Here is a 21,596-nt window from a genome sequence, read left to right on the forward strand (position 1 = left end):
TTAACTGTTTCTACAGTAACACGATCTGACAATTAATATACTCATTTTACTGACACCAGAAATGTCTTCAATAAAATGAGTGAATTTGAACTGCTGGTTAGGGGCGGAAAAGTGATGCCACCCAGAAATACGGGATGATGAATTCAGTAATACAATGTATTTAGGAGGGATAGAGCAGATAGAAGGGGTAGCAGGGGTCAAAAGCAGCCCGAGTACGACAGAATGTTCCAGGATTCAGACGTTTTAAATGCTAGTATAGAATGTGTATAGTGTCAGATAATTAAAAGCAAAGGCATAATGAGAGTGGGAGTAATCTACAGGCCAGACAATTGTGAAGATTATGATGAGAGCCTCTACATGCAAATGGAATGGGCAAGTAAGTGTGAATGTCTTATTATCGGTAATTTTAATTTGCCTCCAATTGATTAAAGCAAATGGGAAGGAAGCCTGACATGGGAAAAACATTTTAAATCAACTAGACAACTATTATTTGTATCAAAGTGTCTGGAAAAGTACTAGGGGAAAAGAATATTCTAGACCTGATCATTACCCTTTAACTAGTAATGATAGTATACTATTGCAACAGGATCTAGAAAAGTTGAGCAGATGAGGTGAAAGGTGGCAATTGAAGTTTTACATTGACAAATGTAAAGTACAGTAAACCCCCGCTATTCGCGGGGGTTACATTCCTGAGAAATGCCATGAATACCGAAAATGTGAATACTGAGTTATGGCTCCCATAGTAATAAAGGGGTTCCGTTCCAAAGTATGAAATATATAAGAAAAACTAGTCTAAAATTTTGTCTATGTATTATATGTACCTTCATAATATGACTATGTACATAGACAGTACATCATCATCATCAGCCATTTTAATCCAATGCAGGATGAAGGCCTCTCCAGCAACTTTCCAGTTCCTTCTGTTTTGAGCACTGGCCATCCATTTACTACTCAAAAACTCATGAATTTCATCTATCCATCTCCGCCTTTGTCTTCCAGGTTTTCTTCTAGCTCCTCTTGGGTACCATTCTGTTATTTTCTTAGTCCATCTGTCATCATGTCTTCGAGCTATGTGTCCTGCCCAAGACCATTTCAGTTCTTTAGTTTTGATAAGAATGTCCTTTACTTGAGTTTGCTGCCTAATCCATGTGTTTCTCTTCTTATCTAACATTCTAATTCCCAATATAATTTGTTCCATTCTTCGCTGTGTAGTTCTTAGCTTCTCTTCCATTCTTTTGGTGAGTGCCCAAGTTTCACTTCCATAAGTCATGGTGGGGAGTATACATTGATTCATTATTTTACGTTTCAGACAAACTGGGATATTGCTCTTCAGTATGTGACTATATTTCCTGAATGCTATCCATCCAAAATTTATTCTTCTCTTGACTTCCAGCCATTTATCATTATTACAGCTAATAACTTGTCCCAGATAAGTATATGACTCCACCTTTTCGATTACTGCTCCTTCAATCATTATTTCCCTTTCCGTGGCATACTTGTTCATCATTACTTTTGTTTTAGCCATATTCATCTTTAGTCCAAAATCCTTACTAACTGTGCATAGCTGATTAAGATTTTCCTCTAATTCTTTGGGATCGTGGCTTATGACCACAATGTCATCTGCAAATCGTAAATGGTTTAGGTACTCTCCGTTCACATTGACTCCTTTCTGCGACCAGTCTAATCTTCTGAAAGCTTCCTCAAGGGCAGCAGTAAACAGCTTCGGAGATATTGTGTCTTCTTGTCGAACTCCTTTCTCGATTTTAAATTTGCTACTGTCTTTGTCTAGTCTAATAAAGGATGTAGCACACTCATATATTTTCTTCAAAATCATAATATAGTGAGTATCTATGCCTTGTCTTTCCAGTGCCCGAAACATTGCCTTATGCTGTATGGAGTCAAATGCCTTTTCATAATCCACAAATGCCAGGCATAATGGTGTTTTATATTCATTTGCTTTCTCCATTAGCTGTGATATTACGTGAAGGTGATCCATAGTTGAGAATCCTGTCCTAAAGCCAGCTTGCTCTTTCGGTTGATTCTCATCAAGTATTCTTTCTAATCTGTTAGTAATGACCCTTGTGAACAACTTGTAGATGTGGGATAACAAGCTAATTGGTCTATAATTTCCAATTTCTGATTTATCTCCTTTCTTATGCAGCAAAACTATGATTGCATTATTCCACTGCTTAGGCATCACACCTTTTCTAATGCACTTTGTGAACAGCCTTGCCAGTTTTTGTGTTATGTCTCTTCCTCCCAATTTTAACAACTCTACAGTAACTTCATCTTCCCCCAGGGCTTTCCGATTCTTCATTTTCTTCAATGCATGTTCTACCTCATCAGGAAGAATATCGGGTATGTCGTATGTGTTGCTACTTTGCAATTCATCTTCCCCACTGCTGGTATCATTCCCTCGCTCCTTGTATAATTCTCTATAGTAGTCTTCTGCTATTTGAATTATGCCTTCTCTGCTGTTTATAAGTACACCATTGCTATTCTTCAGTTTCAGTATCATTTGTCTTTCTGTATTACTGCTCATGGCTGCTGATTTAAATCCTTTGTTTTCCCTTAATGCTTGTTCTACTTTTCTTGTGTTAAATCTTCTTATGTCCTCTCTGAGTCTCTTTCTAATGGCTTTGCATAACTCAGTATACTCAATTTTCTCCCTGGCAGTGTTTTTCTTGCTCTTCATTTGTCGTCTTCGGTTCATCATGACAAGTGTTTCTTGACTAATTTTTTCTTCTTTGGATTTCTGTTTCCCTATAGGTTTCTTGGGCTTTATCACTTTCAGAAAGTTGTAATATTCCTCGTCGATATCTTGGTCCTGAGTAGTCTGCAGAAGCTCAAACTTGTTCTTAAGTTCCAATACATACTGCTTTTTCTCCTCCTCTGTTATTTCAAAGACCTTTGTATTATTTACTCGAGTCAATTTTTTCCTTTCCTTTCCTATGTCTATATCAAGTGTACATCTTACCATTCTGTGATCACTTCCAACATTTACCTTATTCAGGACGGTAACATCATTCACAATATATCTTCTGTTAGTGAGGATGAAGTCGATTTCATTAGTTGTTAATCCATTTGGACTCTTCCATGTCCACTTTCTGTTCACCCTTTTCTTGAAAAAAGTGTTCATTACTGACATTCCTTGAGATTCTGCAAATTCAACAAGTCTTTCACCTCTTTTATTTCTTTCACCAATTCCAAAATTTCCTATAGTTCCTCTTTCTGTGCTGTTTTGCCTTTTTCCAACCTTAGCATTGAAGTCCCCCATAATAATAGTGTAGTGGGTTTTCTGCTCATCTAGAAGACTCTCAATTTCAGTGTACATGTCTTCAACCTCTTCATCATCATGGCTCGATGTTGGTGCATAAATCATTACAATCTTTAGCTTGTACCTCTTAGAAATCTTGAGTATTAGTCTTGACACCCTTGGTGATGTACTTTTGAATTCCAAAATGTTGTTTTTAAAATCTTTATGGACCAGAAACCCAACTCCACCTTCACTCTTTTCACTGTTTCCATTGGTGTACAGCAGATTTCCACTTGATAAACTTATAAGTGATTCATTTCTTCTTCTTCTTGTTTCAGCCAAACCGATGATATTCCAATTCACATTTTCTAATTCCTTTTCCAGCTCTAATATCCTGTCTTCACCGATGAGTGATCGTACGTTATAACAGGCCAAGTTCAATTTCCGTGCATGGCAGCCTGGTCGTACCCAGAGATTCTTAGCACCCTCTGCTTCCACTCTGATCCTCTCGCTGCCGTAAGAGGGAGAGTGAAAGCTGCTGGGGACTGAGGGCCATTTGTATTGTTGTGCTCTCATTGCTGGAGGGTTTGGTCTTTTCCTCTTCATGCTGACCAGGCGTCTTGAAGAGAACCACTCTGCACGTTCGTTGCCACCTAAGTGACGTAACAGGGCTCACCATCGAGAAGGTGTGCATGAGTGGATTTTAGGGAGGCAGGCCAACCGGACTTCTCCTAAATCTTCTGTAATAGAGAGATATTGGATCCATCAGTGTTTTAGGCTGAGTGTCTGATAACACACAGGATACCTGTTCCCCTCTACATAGTGAAATGCAAACATAAGGCCTCGAAATGAAAATAAGAAACAATTTAATATTAAATGTAATATTTATTAGAAATTTCAAACAAATCTTTCAATCCAGTGCCTTTGCTATAGCTAAAAAACTTATCCCATCAGTTCTATCACCAGTTTCACTAAAGTGTTAATAAAGGTGTTTTGCCTTTCATGAATGATGAGTGAACTTAACGGAATTTTATTTTGAGTTCGGTCTTCTATCCACAGATTTAAAGCTTTTTCCATTTTTTCTATTTTAACATCATGAGTTGGAGCAAATTTTTGAAGCAATTTGCACATTTTCGTGGACACTACAGCAGATTTTTTCTTCGATCGTACCGTTGACTTATTGATTTTATGTTTTGCCACTGACGAGACACTTTCACCATTAGAAATTTTGTCTAATAACTGAATTTTACTCGCTAATGTCATCACCTTCTTTGATCTTTTCACAATTCCCTTGTTATTCGTAACCATGTTTTTGTAGGGGCTAGAAAAGAATTTGTCCATAATAAAGTCACTTTCTTCAGTTAATACACTCGAAAAAGTCTGTTTACACTAACACACTGCAAAACGGTAGATTTTTCACTTATATAAGCAAATCAATTAAAAGCAAACGACGAAACCTTCCATGACAAGCGCATAGCACATACTGAAGAGGGATTAGCGAGAAACATCCACGCTCGTGATTTTGTCATCCCCCTCCCCCCACCCACCCACCCACTGAGCGCTGTTTTGACCGGGAAAGATGATCTTAGCCACACCCATGTTTTTTTATGGCGGAAAATGTTCACGGCGATTTAAAATTCGCATTTTTTTTTTTAGGTTTCATTTTATATTAAATCAGCGACTGCGAATACAGATACCGCAAATAGTGGGGGTTTACTGTACTGCATATGGGTAGCAGTAACCCCCAGAGTAATGTACCAACTGTGTGGTACTACACTCTGGGTAGCAGAGAACGAAAAGGAGCTGGGGTAATTGTGCAATCAGATATGAAGTTTTTTGAACAGTGCAGACAGGCTGCAAGAGCTCATGGTGTCTTGTAAATGATATACAGAAATTTTGGTAGCAGGGAAGGTGCTGATTGTCCCATTGTATAAGGCAATGGTCAGGACACACATTGAGTACTACATACAGGTCTGGAGGTCTCATTTTAGGAAGGATGTAGAGCTGCTGGAATGCGTACAGAGACGGGCAACGAGATTAGTGAGTGGAACAAAGGGTTGCTATTACCAAGAAAGACTTAAGTTCTGCAAATTGCAGTGTCTGGAAACTAGGAACCTGTGAGGTGATTTAATCGAGGTGTATAAGGCCTTGAATGGTTTGATCAAGCTCAATGCTAATGGGATTCTTCCTTTTACTCATCTGAGGGGACATGAGTTCAAACTGAGGAAAGACAATTGTAAAATAGATGTGCACAAATTTGACTTTAGCCAGTGACTTTAGATATTGGAACAAACTTTCATCTGTCATAGTGGAGGTCGAAAACTTAAATAATTTCAAGGCAGAACGAGACATGAATTTGGAGTGAATGGATAGGTGAAATGAGAACGTTATTTTTTGGATAATGCTATATAAGCTTGCTTTCTTGCATCATATGCCTCTACTAATGCTAATGAGGCTGACAGTACAGGAACCAATAGCAGGAAGTGATCGTGGAGTTCTACGATGGACAATGAAGAGGGAGGTAGCAGTAGTTAAAGTCAAAGGAATGGGTTATAATTTCAGGAAAGGAAATTATGACGGCTTAAGGTGCTACGTGGCCTCTATTAACAGCATGGAAAAGTTAGAGCAATAAAAGGTACAGAAGCTTATAACAGCTAAAAATTTATCTATAATAGTTTCACAGAAACGGTTAGGCTGGCAAAGGCAGATTATGAGAAATCACTGGCAAAGAGAGCAAAGAGTGAGGATAAGAAATTCTTGCATATATAAATGCAAAGAAGAGAAGGACAAACCAGATCAGATCCTTATGTAATGGATCTGAGATAGTATTAGATACCCCAGCTGATGCATGTGAACTCAACAGTTACTTTGCATCGATATTTACAGAGAAAAACCCTTTATGTCAATGAGAAATTATGGGAGTGAAGTTGAAAATTATGTGATTAATGATATTGAAATTTCACATTATTTTTAATGAAAAAACTTTTGCGTCTACAGGCTAGTAAGGCTCCTGAGGTTGATGGCATATACCGTACAATTTCAAGGGAGGTGGCAAGTGAGTGCATTAAACCATTGAAGCTAATTATGAGAGCATCACTGGACTCGGGAGTGATTCCATTGGATTGGAAAAGTGTCAATGTATCGCCAATACAAATGCATTTCAAAGAGTGTAGTAGGAAATTACCAACCAGTCAGTCTAACTTCAGTAGTAGGGAAAATCATGGAGGCAATGATCAAAGATTCAGGATCATTTAGATAAAAGTGGAATGCTGAAGGATACACAGAGCATGGTTTTGTAAAGGGAAAATCATGTTTAACAAATCTGCTTAGCTATTTTGACAGGGTCACTCATCAGCTGGATTTAGGGAATAATTTTGACATTGTTTATTTAGATTTCAGCAAAGTATTTAACTCAGTCCGACATGAGCAGTTACTTTATAAGCTGGAACAGGTTGGAATCACAGGGAAAATCCTTAGATGGATAGCAGGATGGCTTCAGCACTGGAGGCATAGGGTTGTGATAAATTGTTCTCAGACCGGGTTAATGTAAAAAGTGGGATTCCCCAAGAATCGGTATTGGGACCACTGTTGTTTTTGATTTTCTTAAATGACATCAATGAAAGAACAGAGGGCATGATGTGTCAATTTGCAGATGATATGCAGATGAGATTAGTAGAGTGGATAACGATCACCGGCAAGCAGAAGGTCAGAAAAGTGGCAGCTATGCTTTAATTCAGCAAAATGCAAGGTCTTACACCTGGGGAATAGCAACCCCAAAATAACTTATACACTTGGTGGAGTTGAACTAAAGTCAGTAGTGGAAGAAAGGGACTTGGGGGTTATGATACAGTTACACATGAAGTTCTCCAAGCATTGTAGACAGGTTGCAAGGAAGGCCCATCGAGTCCTATAGACGATTTACGAAACATTTCCTAGTAGAGATAAGGACATCATAATCCCATTATATAAGGCTATTTGTTCGACCACTCTTCGAATACTGTGTTCAAGTGTGGAGACTAAACAAAAAAAAAAAAAAAATCAAGCTTTTTGAAAGGGTCCACACAGGCAACTAGCCGGGTGAGATCTGCAAAAGGTATCCATGAGGAAAGACGTTGAATATGTGGGTTGCATAGCTTGGAAACTAGGCATCTTAGAAGAGACTTGATTAAGGCTCTTAAAGGCAAAAGTAAAATGAAGGAGGACGAAATTTTCACGAACTAGTGGAAATTTCTACTAATTTTCACGAAATTATTCCAGAACTAGTGGTCATAAATTCAAGTTATGGGGAGGTGGCTGTTTAGACTGGATTGCACGAAGTTTCATTTTAGCCAACTCTTGGCAATCCACCCAATTCATAGATGTCATATAGCACCTTAAACTGTCAAAGTCCCCTCTTCTGAAATAGTAGTAGCAGTGGCATGTGATCCAAGAAAGCAAATGTATGAGCTTATGCAGCATCAGCGAAAAAAAAAAAAAAAAAAATCACACCATTCCCTCCAAATGCCTGTCCAGTTCCTCCTTAAATTTATTCAACATATCAACTTCCACAACGACAGATGGAAGTTTGTTCCAGCAATTAACCAACCACTGGCTAAAGGCAAATTTCCGCACATCTATTCTACATCTGTCCTTTCTTAATTTCAATTTATGCCCCCTTAGGTTCGTAATCTGAACAAGTGGAAGAATCCCATCAGAATTCAGCATGCTCAACCCATTCAAGGCCTTATACACCTCAATCAGATCACCGCGCAGGTGCCTAGTCTCCAGCCACTGCAATTTGCAGAACTTAAGCCTCTCTTGATAAGAGGATCCCTTCATTCCCCTTACCAATCTTGTTGCCCTTCTCTGTACACGCTCAAGTAAATCTACATCCTTCCTAAAATGAGGCCTCCAGACCTGTACGCAGTACTCAAGCCGTGGTCTGACCATTGCCTTATACAGAGGGATAATCACCTCCTTTTCCCTGCTAGCAAAATTCCTATATATCATTGACAAAACTCCATGACCTGCCCTGGCAGCCTGTCTGCATTAGCATTAGTAGAGGCATTTGTTGCAAGACAGCAAGCTTATGCAGCATCAGCCAAAAAAAAAAAAAAAAAAAACCCACTTCCACTTCACCCCTCTGTTCGTTCAAAATACCTGTCCAGCTGAGCCTTAAACTTATTTAGGCTATCAACCTCCACTACAAGGGATTGAAGTCTGTTCCACCAACCAACCACCCGCTGGCTAAAGGCAAATTTCCGCACGTCTATCCTACATCTGTCTTTCCTCAATTTGAATTTATGCCCTCTCAGGTGATTATTCTGAGCTAGAGGAAGAACCCATCAGTTAAGCATGCTCAAACCATTCAAGGCTTTATAGACCTCTATCAGATCACCTCGCTGGTGCCTAGTCTCCAGACACTGTAATTTGCAAAACTTAAGCCTTTCTTCATAAGAGCAATCCTTTGTTCCATTCACTAATCTTGTTGCCCTTCTCTGTACTTGTTCCAGCAGCTCTACATCCTTCTTGAAATGAGGCCTCCAGACCTGTATACAGTACTCTAGGTGTGGCCTGACCATTGCCTTATACAAGGGAATAATCACTTCCTTATCCCTGCTCGAAAAATTCCTGTATATCATTGACAATACTCCATGAGCTACTCTTGCAGCCCGTCTGCACTGCTCAGAGAACTTCATATCTGCCTGCACAACCACCCCCAAGTCCCTTTCATTCTCTACCACTGTCAGTGTAGTACCACAGAGTTGATACATTGCTCTGGGGTTGCTGTTTCCCATGTGTAGTACTTTACATTTGTCAATGTTAAACTTCATTTGCCACCTCTCAGCCCATCTGCTCAACCTTTCCAGATCCTGTTGCAGCAGCATAGTGTCAGTAGTGTCCTTGACAACCCTGCCAACCTTTGTATCGTCTGCAAACTTGGACATTAAGCTTGATATACCATCATCAATATCATTTATAAATACAGAAAACAATAATGGACCCAACACTGAGCCCTGAGGGACTCCACTAATAACATTAGTCCACGATGAGCAGTGTCCATTGATTACCACTCTCTGTCTTCTCCCCCTCAACCACCCCTTTATCCATAGCAGCAATTTGCCTCCAATGCCACACTGCTCCAATTTGTGTAGCAGTCTTCCATGTGCAACAGTATCAAAAGCTTTTCTAAGATCCAAGTATATAATATCAAAGTTATTCCCTGCATCCAGTTCTTTTGTGACTGCATCATAGTATCCAATCAAATTGGTCAGGCAAGACTTCCCCTTAACAAAGCCATGCTGTGTCCGAGCTATAACTGAAGTCTTGTCTAAATGATCCTGCAGTGCTTCTTTAACCAGTGCCTCCATTAATTTTCCTGGAACAGAAGTTAAGCTCACAGGTCTATAATTACTTGTGTCAGCCTTTGATCCTCCTTTGTGAAGTGGGGTCACATTTGCACATTTCCAGTCTATGGGTACCTCCCCTGAGTCCAAGGAAGCTCTCATAATTATGGCTAAGGGTTTGCTTATTTCCTTTGCTGCCTCCTTTAATATAACTGGACAGATCCCATCCACCCCGGGTGCCTTTCTTGTGTTGTATCTTCAACAGTTTCTCCTCCACTTTACTCCCAGTTATTTCAAGATTCTGTAGCTTACTGCTAGAGTTGAATACACCTCTGGCATTCCCCTCGCTGAATAACTCCTCGTGTGTGAATGTCGATGCAAAATATTCATTTAGTTTGTTAGCTACCTGAGCAGGATCATCAACAGTTGACCCATCAATATCAAGTGGACCAATCTGATTCATCCCCTTCCTTCTAGAGTTTACATAAGTAAAGAACTCTTTGCTGTTTTTCTTTGCGTCCCTTGCCAAGGATTTCTCGTAATCTGCCTTCGCCTGCCTAACCTCCTTTGTAACTTGGTTGCATATCAACTTGTATCTATCATAGGCTTCTGTGTCATGTGTTAATTTGTAAGTATACCATGCATTTTTCTTCTCTGCCATATGCCTCATTAGTTCATCTGACATCCATTTTGGCCTAAACCTTGAACAATATTTCTTAGTTGGTATGTAAAGCCTAGTATCTTCCAAGATAAGTTCTTTGAATGCTTCCCATTTTGAATTTGCTGTTGGTAACATCATCAGTTGGTCCCACTGTATAGAATTTAAATACTGTCTCAGTCCATCGTAGTCGCCTTTACGGAAGCAATAACCCTTCCCTTTACCCCTAATGGTAGTTACCTCTTTGAGTAAATCCCACTTCAGCACACTGTGATCACTGCCACCTAGTGGTTCATTTATCTGCAGATTCTTAATGCATGAAGAATCACTGCTGATAATCATATCAAGAGTATTACTCCCTCTAGTTGCCTCCCGAACATGCTGATGTAGAAAACAATCATCCAATAAATCCACAAAAGCCCTGCTAGTGTGTGAGTAACCAGCCCCCAAATTCCAGTCAATATCTGGGAAATTAAAATCTCCCATTATAAGACTCTCTGATTTACTGGCCCACTCTATTTCCCTGTACAGTTTCTTATTATATTCATCAGTCATTAGGCCTATAGCACACTCCTACTCTCAAATTTGATCTCCCAATGCTTATGTCACACCAAACTGACTCAACACTGCACTGTCCAGTGATGTCGACTGGCTTCACTTCCTTGGTTTTTATGTGTTTCTTAACTAATAGCATAACCCCTCCCCCCTTCCTATTATAGGAAGGGGGAGGATATAAACTTCATATAAACTTCATATCTGACTGCACAATTACTCCCAGGTCTTTTTCATTTTCTACCACCTTAAGTGTAGTACCACACAGTTGGTACGTTTCTCTGGGGTTACTTCTATCCATATGCAGTACTTTGCATTTGTCAAGGTTAAACTTCAGTTGCCACTTCTTAGCCCATCTGCCCAAATTATCTAGATCCTGTTGCAGTAGCACACTGCCATTACTGTCATTAACAACCGTGCCAACCTTTGTATCATCTGCAAACTTCGACACTAAGCCTGATGTACCTTCATCAATATCATTGATAAATAAACAAAACAACAGTGGACCCAACACCGAACCCTGTGGGACTCCACTAATAACATTAGTCCAAGAAGAGCAGCACCCATTGATTACCACCCTCTGTCTTCTCGCACTTAACCATCCTTTTATCCATTGTAGCAACTTACCCTTAATACCATTCTGCTCCAATTTGTATAAAAGTCTTCCATGCGCAAGTGTCAAAAGCTTTCCTGAAATCCAAATACAGTGAAACTTCCCTTTAACGGACAGCCATGGGGAACGAAAATTTGTCTGTTAGAGAGAAGTGTCCTCTAACAAGAAGTCTGAGGGAGGAAAAAAAAAAAAGAAAGAAAAAAAAAAATCGTTAAACGCTTAATGTAAAATTAAATTAAAATGTATACAGATTTTTGAACAATATTTTTGTAAATAATATACAATTACATACACAAGAGATAAAGAAAAATCGTTAAACGTTCAATGCAAAATAAAATTAAATTATATACAGATTTTGCACAATATTTTTGTAAATAATATACATACAATTGTGCTATGCATATTATGACTTTATCTTAAGAAAAATACATACAGTAATCACTTATTTTCTTCTGCACCTTCTTCCGGCTGATAATTGTTTTCAACATTTGTTTGGAGTGAAGAAACCATCAAAAGTCCTTCAGTATCTTCTTCAGAGGCGAAAAACATTTTTAAACGATTGATTTGTATGAGTGCTTCTTCTATTTTCATCGGTGGTTCGTCGTTAATATGTTCTTCGACAGAATGACCTCCTTCCATTTCTTCATCCTCATGAGGAACTTCTTGAAAAATATCAATGATAATGTCGTTGATATCTGTAGCACCATCTTCTGTAGTGAGGTTCGAGTCTATATCTTTGTAGCCAGGGTCACTTGTAGCGGAAGTATCGTACATTATCAATAGATGTTGAAGTTCTTGTTCTTCTTGGTGCTCCACATTGCTGTTCACAACTTCAATTTTTGCGTTTGAGAAGCCAGACTTTACAAAACAGTTCACTACAGTTTGTTTTCTAATTGCATTTACTGAAGAGGAAACCCATTGAATTGCATCTAGGATGCTGATTTTCTTTGCAAGGTCACTCGCACATGTTACATCGCTCATGTTTGCAATGAGATGTCTTAAAACACGTTTTCTGTAGTGAAGTTTAAAATTTTTTATTATCCCTTGATCCAAGGGCTGACACTCTGGAGATGTGTTTGGTGTCAGAAAAACGATTTGAATGTTGGACAATTCAATGTGCGGGTGAGATGCAGCATTATCCATGAAAAGAATAATTTTTCTGTTTTGACGAATAATGTTTTGGTTAAAGTGACTTATCCATTCGCTCATGATATCTCGTGTCATCCACGCTTTTTTATTAGACTTCCAGTCAACCATTCAAAAGATTCAACTTTATGCCCTTGAAACAACGAGGATTTTGTGGTTTTCCTATAACAAGAGTTTGTTCAAAGTCACCCAGCATATTTGTACACAATAGTACAGTCAAGCGTTCCTTAGAAATTTTTCCGCCCTGGCACTTTTCGTTTTTTAGACTCATTGTTTCGTCACAGTTGTATATCTTTAGCTTCAAAATCACGACATAAATCTTCCAATTTGACGGTCCACTCGGTTACAACCCCAGTATCAACAGATCCACCTTCACCACTTACGATTTTCCAAGAAATGTTATGCCGAGTTTTGAATTTGTCTAGCCATCCCACAGAAGCTTTGAACTCATTTACTCCCATAGATTTCGCAACCTCCAAAGCCTTTTCCCCAATAATAGGCCCATTAATGGAAATTTTTTTAGCACGTGCGCGACAAAACCACTCATACGTAACATTGTCAATTTGAAGTCCAACAGTTTTCGGAAATGATTTTTGAACCTGATCATTTCCGTGTTGCCAAAATTGCTTGAGCAGTTCATTTTTTTTCTTTAGGATGTCGCTTACCTGCGTCTTCCCGATTTTGAATTTTTCAGCGAGATTGCGAAAACTATTTTTTTGCCGATCATACGCACTAATGAGTTCGACTTTATCTTTTAAAGTTAAATGTTTACGAGAAGACATTGTGCACTTCACACGACACTGAACAAAACTGAAAACTGAAAAGACAAAAGGCCGACCATATTCCCCCACTCCTGCACACACCGAATTCATCAGAAGTTTTACACGTGTCTTAAAATTCTTGAAAAGGGGTTTAGAACCGCGACGTAAACCTTGATAAAATTCAGAGAATCGGAAATAGAAAATAAACACACGATTGAGGCAGTACGTGGAAGAAACGTTCCTAGAAAAAGGGCAGTGAGCTCGCCCGCTGTCCGTTATGGGGAGATTAAAATTAAGTGCTAATCTAAATGAAACAGTGCAGATTGCCTGTTTGCATCCGTTACAGAGAATGTCCGCTAGACAGAAGCTGCAAACACGTTAAAACCAATAGAGGTGAGTTTGGGAATTTTAAAATGTCCGTTGTAGAGAGATGTCCGTTAACGAGAGGTATCCGTTAGGAGAAGTTTCACTGTATATGATATCAAAATTATTTTTTGCATCCAGTTCCTTTGTAACCACATCATAATATCCTATCAAATTTGTCAGACAAGACTTTCCCTTAACAAACCCATGCTGTGTCTGAATTATTGCTGCAGTCTTGTCTAGATGATCCTGCAATGCATCTTTAACCAGCGACTCCATTATTTTACCCGGAACAGAAGTTAAACTAACTGGTCTGTAATTACTCATGTCACCCTGTCACCCTTCGATCCCCCTTTGTGAATTGGGGATACATTTGCACATCTCCAGTCCGTGGGAACCTCACCTGAGTCCAAGGATGCTCTCATAATTATGGCTAAGGGTTTGCTTAGTTGCTCTGCCGCCTCCTTTAATATAACTGGATAGATCCCATCCACTCCAGGTGCTTTTCTTACATTTAACTTCAACAGTTTCTCTTCCACTTTGCTCTCAGTTATTACAAAATCATTAAGTATCCTGCTACAATTTGATAACCTTCTGCCATTTTCAAACCTTAATAATTTCTCACGTGTGAATGTAGATGCAAAATACTCATTCAGTTTGTTTGCTATCTGAGCAGGATCATGAACAGTCGAACCATCGATGTCAAGTGGACCAATCAGATTCATCCCCTTCCTTTTAGAGTTTATATAAGTAAAGAAATCCTTGCTGTTTTTCTTAGCATCTTTTGCCAAGGATTTCTCGTAATCTGCCTTCACCTGCCAAACCTCCTTTGTGACCTTATTACAGATTAACTTATATCTGCCATAGGCTTCTGAGTCGCTTGATAATTTATATGCATCCCATGCATTTTTCTTCTCTGTTACGAGATAATTACAATGTAACTTTAACATCTTTCTTCATCTTCCAGCTAACAACTGCATGATCACTTCCTGACAATGATTCCTGTACTTTAAGTCCTCTGATGTCATCTGATTGCATAATAGCAATGAAGTCAAGAAAATATTAACACCTAGAACTTTCTCTAACATGCTGGTACAAATAATAATCATCTAGTTTAATTTAAAAAATTTTCTTCGTGGTGAGTTTCCCTCCCACTTATTCCAACCTTTAGTCTCGGGCAGACTAAAGCCATTTATAATAAGACATTCATGCTTGCTTGCTCATTCCATCTCCATATAGAGACTCTCATCACACTTTTCTGTCTTTCAGTCTGTAGATTGCTCTCACTCTCATTACACCTTTGCTTCCACTAACTCACACCATACAGATTCTATGCTAACAGACATAACTTCAGACTCAGCAAAAAGCTCTTTTCGCATTCAAGCTGCTTTTGATAAGAAGCATGATCCCTTCACCCCTTCTATCTTCCCTAACTACATTATACCCACTATAGTGGAACTCTTCATCCCCAAGTTCCAGGTGGCACCAAGTTTCTGGTGCCACGTGGAAATTGGGGATGGAAACACCACTGCCTCCGGGTACTAAGGCCTCGTGTTGCTTTCTCCAAATGTAGATATGCCCATCAGCAAGATGGGGTTATAAACAAGATCCATTAGACAGATTTCCACATCAGTGGTCCATGGTGGTGCTGACATCAAATGGAAGGCACAGTTTCTTGTCTCGCAGTGAGTATGGGTATCTGTGACAGCCATCGACTGCCACAGCTAATGGCTAGTATGGGCTGTGGTAGTATGGCTAAACAGTCCGTGCAGATATTGGTCTTGTTATTCCTATGTTGTACTGGGTGGTTAGCTGGGCCACTGTGCTGCAGCACTGTTGTGTTATGAATAGAGACATACAACGCTCACCTTGTCGACCACACATGGCTCTTCTACTGTTGCACCAGTCATCGTAGACTTATGGCACAAAAGAACTGGAACACTTAACCATGTTGGCGGTTGTCAAGGTACTGACACCTGCATATCTTGCCCTCAACAATCATTCCACATTCTAAGTTGGAAAGATCTTAATATTGACACATTCTTCCTCACAGAAACAAAAACTGATCACCATATGAAGTGAACAACAATCTCAGGGTCAAGAAGCCATTTTCGACCCTGAGCATTCCTACAAAATGGGGTGTTGCTAATACAAAGCCAACTTAGTGTATATATTGAGTTGTGGGCACTCAATGAGAATTTAGATAGCGCTTCAGCATTAGGAGAAATGCTAGTGTTTTAAGTCAAAAGACCATAACTCATTGAATTTACAAATTTAAAATAACAGGATCTGTAGAAGAGGTGAAAACTCCAGGTCAGATGCATATGGAGCATACTCCAGAATACAGGTAACCCTCGTAAAGCATGGTTATTGGGTTCCTGTAAAATGCCATTTTGTGCCAAACCGTGTTATACAGGACTAAGAAAAAGTACAAAAAGGGGGTTACGTTCCAAAAGCTAACAAAAATACACTATTCCATTAACAAAATGTTAACAAAACTAACAAAATTACACTATTTCGTTAACAAAATGTTAACAAAACTAACAAAAATATACCAATCTAGATTTCGTGAATCTGCGTTTGTTTGCTTTTGCTTGATAAATCTTTATGAATTTCACTGTATGGAACTAAGCATTTTTGAAGCTCCCTTTTAAACTTTGGGCTCCTTTTATTCAAGAATCTGAATTCAAAAAATAAGATTCTAATTGTTCGGCTAACTTTATGCCTTCCCTATGCTTTTTAGTGTAAAATTTGCAAGTTTAGAATTTCCATCTGCGATATCATCCTCTGAATTGATTTAGTTTTACCTCCCATGTCATTTTCACCCAATCCGTTTGCCAGCCTCTTTTTCTACCAGTAATTCTTGGAACGTCTTCAGTAATCATATTTTTTTTATTTTTTTAGAAGCATTGACGACTAAGGCCATGTTACTCTGCATATATTGTCTATAAATTGCATGTGTTCTGTAGTCAATTTTCTGTTTTGCTGGACAAAAACCATGTTACCCTTGCCCCGACTAACTCAGCCACGTTGTGAAAAAGACCCATAAAAATTCCTCCCATCATCGACTGGATTCTAACTCAAGTCTTTTCCACCCGGTATGGGGAGGAGGGCGAATCAACAACTGTGCTACCCACGAGGGCTTCAATAGTCATATCACATCAAAACCTTAACCTCCTAATGATGCAGCAAGTTCTACTATCACACTGATTCCATTTTCTGCCAGTTTGATCATATTTCCTAAATGAACATGTGCAGACTCTGGCCATACATTTTTCCACATGCATTTAACGTTGACAGTTTTATTTCTTTCGGCGATAAAACTATGATTCTGATACAGTCCACAACTGAGAAATGTTTCCATGCCTCCATTACTTCAATAGATTCGGAATCAATTTTTTCCAAAACCCATTGTAATGATTTTCTGATGGAATGAGTTTTAAAGGTAATGCCTCGATCTAACGGCTGAATGAAGAAGTTTTTTTAACCCAGTACAACTGTGTCAGTAGGAACATAACTTCAACATATGGATGACTTAAATCTTTTGGATAGCTTGGTGTGCTATCCAATAGTAATAAAACTTTTAAATCTAGATTTTTCCACAAGTTCAACAGCACAGAACGTAACAAGGGAATTTCCCAACAAAATAAAATACAGGGATTTCTCAATATTTTTTTTTGACTAGCGAGTCAACAGCAGGGATTCAAAAAAAAAAAAAAAAAAAAATTTTGAAAAATTACATTCAACATAAAAGCAGAGTCCCCCCCCCCCATGCACAAAAGCTCAAAAATACCCCGTTATACCACAGTTAGAGAATTTCGAGGTTTATCAAAATTCTCTAACCATGTTATATAAGTACCATGTTGTTCAAGGATTGCCACAATTTATCAATTGTGTTAGAGCGAAACCATGTTGTAGAAGTACTGTGTCATACGCGGGTTGCCTGTACTTGAAAGTATCAGAGCAATGTTACAAAACAGTCCTCAAAGATCTGTTCGTCTATCAAGAGAATTGAACATATTGGGGAAAGTGTACACCATATACGACCGTATACCAAAAGTTCCTATAAAATGCAATGGTTCAAGAATTACTTGTTTGTAATTTGGATACACATTTGAATTTCTGTAATCTATTCCTACAGAGGAACAGATTACAGAAATTCATCTATGTAAATCAATCATTTAATCAAAAATGACAAGGTCCACTTTCATTTGAATAGGCAGGTAAGTAAACTAAATTTTAGATATTGGGCAATTTAAAATCTACATCAACTTCATGAACAACCATTTCACAGCCAAAACGTTACTGTTTGTTGGGGTGCCTGCTTTCAGCATCATCGGTCGATACTTATATGAAAATACTACTGTTGTTGTTATTATTATTATTATTATTTTTGGTACAAGGACTACTTAGGCCATATTGCACCTATCAATAGTATGAATGGTACACATGCATCACGACTGCCATGGCAGTCATGATGCATGTGTACCATTCATCTGATGTGATGTGGTGCATCAGTCAAAAACAATCATGTAATTTTTATCTGTTTAATAAACTGGAAAAACTGCAGCAGATTAGCATTGTGACCTATGACAAGGTAGTGTCAGGGGTTCTTTAAGGTTTGGCAGAAAGCTGAATGAGACTTGCCACGCAGTGGTGTTACATTCAACAAGGATATGCTTCATTGTATGCAGAGTTGCACTGTGTACAGTGTAGAGAATCATTACCTGTGAGGAGATAAAGGTGAGTAAGTTGACCGTGGCCAGTTCGTGCTCTGGCTAAGATTACTTGCACCCTTCTGCTTAAACGAAAGCTGGAGGTCCATAACTGTAGTTCAGGTTTAATTTGAAGGAGTTTAATTAGGCATTTGAGCTTGCCATTGTTCTTTGAGTATTCTTCATATATTATCACATATTACATTTGTAGTCAAGATAAGGAACATAATAATGTGATAATTCTGTGTTGGATGGATGTTTAGCAGCATAGTCCACACATTCATTTCCTGGTTTCCTGGTCATCTTCTGCTGGATCTCAGGCCATGCTGGGATCCAGCAGAAGATGACCACTCACTGGAGTTCCTGGATATGCATCAGTCTGAATTTTATGAACTTTATTAAATGATGTTGTTGTTATTATTATTTGGTTTTTAGGAGCATTAGCAACTAAGGCCATATTGCTCCGGGATATGCGGTGGTCATTCCCTGACCTTTCCGCATCCTCCGTATTTGGTGGTGACGGGCTCGAACCCCGGTCTAATCAAGAAGCGTGTACTACGCACTGCTGCTCCTTCCCACCTGGCTACGGAGACGCTTAAATGATGTTATGAGAAAAGATATTCTGTAAAGCTATAAGCACACTCTGGGAGTCAGTATGCATCATGCTTTTTTGGATGGACAGATGAAGAATCCTGAATGTCCACAACAAGGTACCCCTTTCAGAAAGGCTTCCATTAAGGGAAGTTGCACTGTATTACCTTATCACACATAATTAGTGCACAGACAAAGTATTCCATCAAAGAACAGACATAGCTTTGTTCTTTTCCACCCACCACACAGGTTGAATGTAAATAAAAATAATAATTACACTTCCTTATACAATATAAACAATACTGTTTACACAATCTCATGTCAGGAGGGTTGCAATGCCAGGTACATGGCCACAAACAGATAGAAACCATCAAACATGCACGTACCACCAAACTCAGCTTATCTTCAGAATACAGTTACACAGAACTATTAAAACATTCTGTTAACGAATGTCACCAGCCAAAATATTGATCAAGCAAAATTAAATCAAACTTTCTTCAAGTAAACTTCTAACATATGAAGCTTTAGCCATAAAGTACTTTGAAACTAAATTACTACTAGTACTTAATGTGCAAACACACACATACCAAATAAGCTCTCTGCTGTATGAACATTATCTAATATATCTTTTCCCCATGTCAACACGCACACACACACACACACACACAGGGTTGTGCGTGTGTTTTTTTTTTTATTATTATTTTTTTTAATCCAGTGTGTTTCTTCAGTACTTGAGTACATTCTCTTGCCAAATGAAGAAGTCCCTCAAAACCCAAGGTCCCAGTGCATAGCAATTTTAACCCATGTTCATTATTTTTTATTTTTCCATATTGCAATTGCTACTGTTTTGGTTTTTATGGCAAGTTGCACCTTGATTTTACCCATTAATGCATTGTATTACAGTTTCATAATTCTATGCATTTGTTTTTCTTTCTTATAATGCTCTTAACATAATTAGCACATAGAGAATAATAGAGAAAGGGGGCCCCAGATGCTTTCTGCAGCATCTGGACCCCACCCAGGTGGGTGGCCCAGGTGCACTATGCCCTCATTGTTTTAAAAAAAAAACAATTTTGCAAAAAAAAAAATTTTACATTGGATTTTGTTGCACAAGACTTCTTGGTCCATGGGGACATTTTTGTGTGCCATTTGGATGATTCTACCCTAGTCTTGGGTTGCAGGCAAACACCCAACTGTCATCCTCAGTGACCACTTTTTTAGGAAGCTCAGATCCTGCATAGATTTTTCAAACAGATCACCTGCAATGGCTTTGGTCATCCAACAACAAGTGTGAAAAAAACTTTGCACACATGCAATGCATCCCTAAATCTTACATCAGGATTGTGCGTACTGAACCTACAGACAGTGACAGTCCAGCTTCATGAGCAATCACAACAACAGTCATTCGCCTATTATTTCACTGAAGTTCCATAACTTTTGTGGCATTTTTGTCAATTTGTGACATTGAAGGAAGGGCATCCACCATGAGGTTCTCTACCAGTGTTTCTTGTCCATGTTTAAATGGATTAAACCACTCAAAGTCCTTGAGTCAGTTCCACCTAGGCATACATGCACACTCAGGTCATCGGCAATACCACAAAATCTTGCAGCCACACCACACCACAAAAACCATCTAAATACCAGTGTGAAATTCCAGGAATATTTTGAATGTACTAGGTATAAACAAATGGCTGAAATCACTTTGTTTCTGAGTTACAATCAATTTTGTGCTCCAACAATTATTCACCTTACCTTTACAAGAAGTGTTCAAAGTGGTCTTGAATTTGGACACATGCCTAAACACACCTAATCAATGGGCTGCTGATGTATTCAAAATTTCCAAGTACTGTTTGGATTTGTTATCATCCTAGTTCTACACATTCATGAAGCATTTATGTTGTCAATGGGTGTTGTGTAAGCAATGAATTTCAGATAATCCTAGAGGTAAAATTCTAGTACAGGATTTCCCAAACTGAGGTCCGCAGACCCCTGAGGGTCCATAGACCAGTTCCAGGGGTCTGCAAAACATACAAAAGGTAAGGCAAAGTAATGTTTTTATTTTCTTAAAAAAATATACTGATAGATCACAATGAATTTCGTTATAGAACATTACTTCTTTTCAACACGATTTATATATATAATTGTATACATATTTCAAATTATTCATTCTATGTACAGCAAATTGATGATAAAAAGTTATTATCATATATCTGTATAAAAATAAGAATAAAATTTAAATTTTCTTTTCAGAAAACCCAATTTGCGCGTGCGCGCACGCACACGCACACACATGCACGCACGTCCTGAAAAAGTAACAATTCGGAAATAAACATAATACCAAGGTAGGTTTTGAGTGCTTTGCTATCTTCAAACAACATAGTTTGCCTATGCATTATGCCACTCAAAGAATACATTAGATCATCTCTATCTTTGCCTGATATACATCTTCATAGACAGCCCATATAATTACTACAGACTGAAGTTAGTCTATTCAAATGTGCAGTTTATCATCTTAATTTCCTTTAAACTAACTTTTTTTTTAATTTGTTAAATGAAATGTTTTAATCAAATGAATTAACATTTTTGTGCTTTTTTTTTTTCCTCTTAACATGAAT

At 38.5% G+C, this 21,596-nt stretch overlaps 1 protein-coding gene across 2 annotated transcripts in view; it reads right to left on the minus strand.

The window, feature by feature from the left end:
* Nucleotides 1-21,596, minus strand: part of LOC150083174 (E3 SUMO-protein ligase RanBP2-like) — a 621,501-nt gene that overhangs the window by 540,683 nt on the left and 59,222 nt on the right. The gene's annotated exons all lie outside the window — the stretch shown is intronic.

This window comes from Mastigoproctus giganteus, chromosome 7 (genome assembly GCF_048544385.1).
Source record: "Mastigoproctus giganteus isolate SK-2022 chromosome 7, ASM4854438v1, whole genome shotgun sequence".
Taxonomy (NCBI): Eukaryota; Metazoa; Arthropoda; class Arachnida; order Uropygi; family Thelyphonidae; genus Mastigoproctus; species Mastigoproctus giganteus.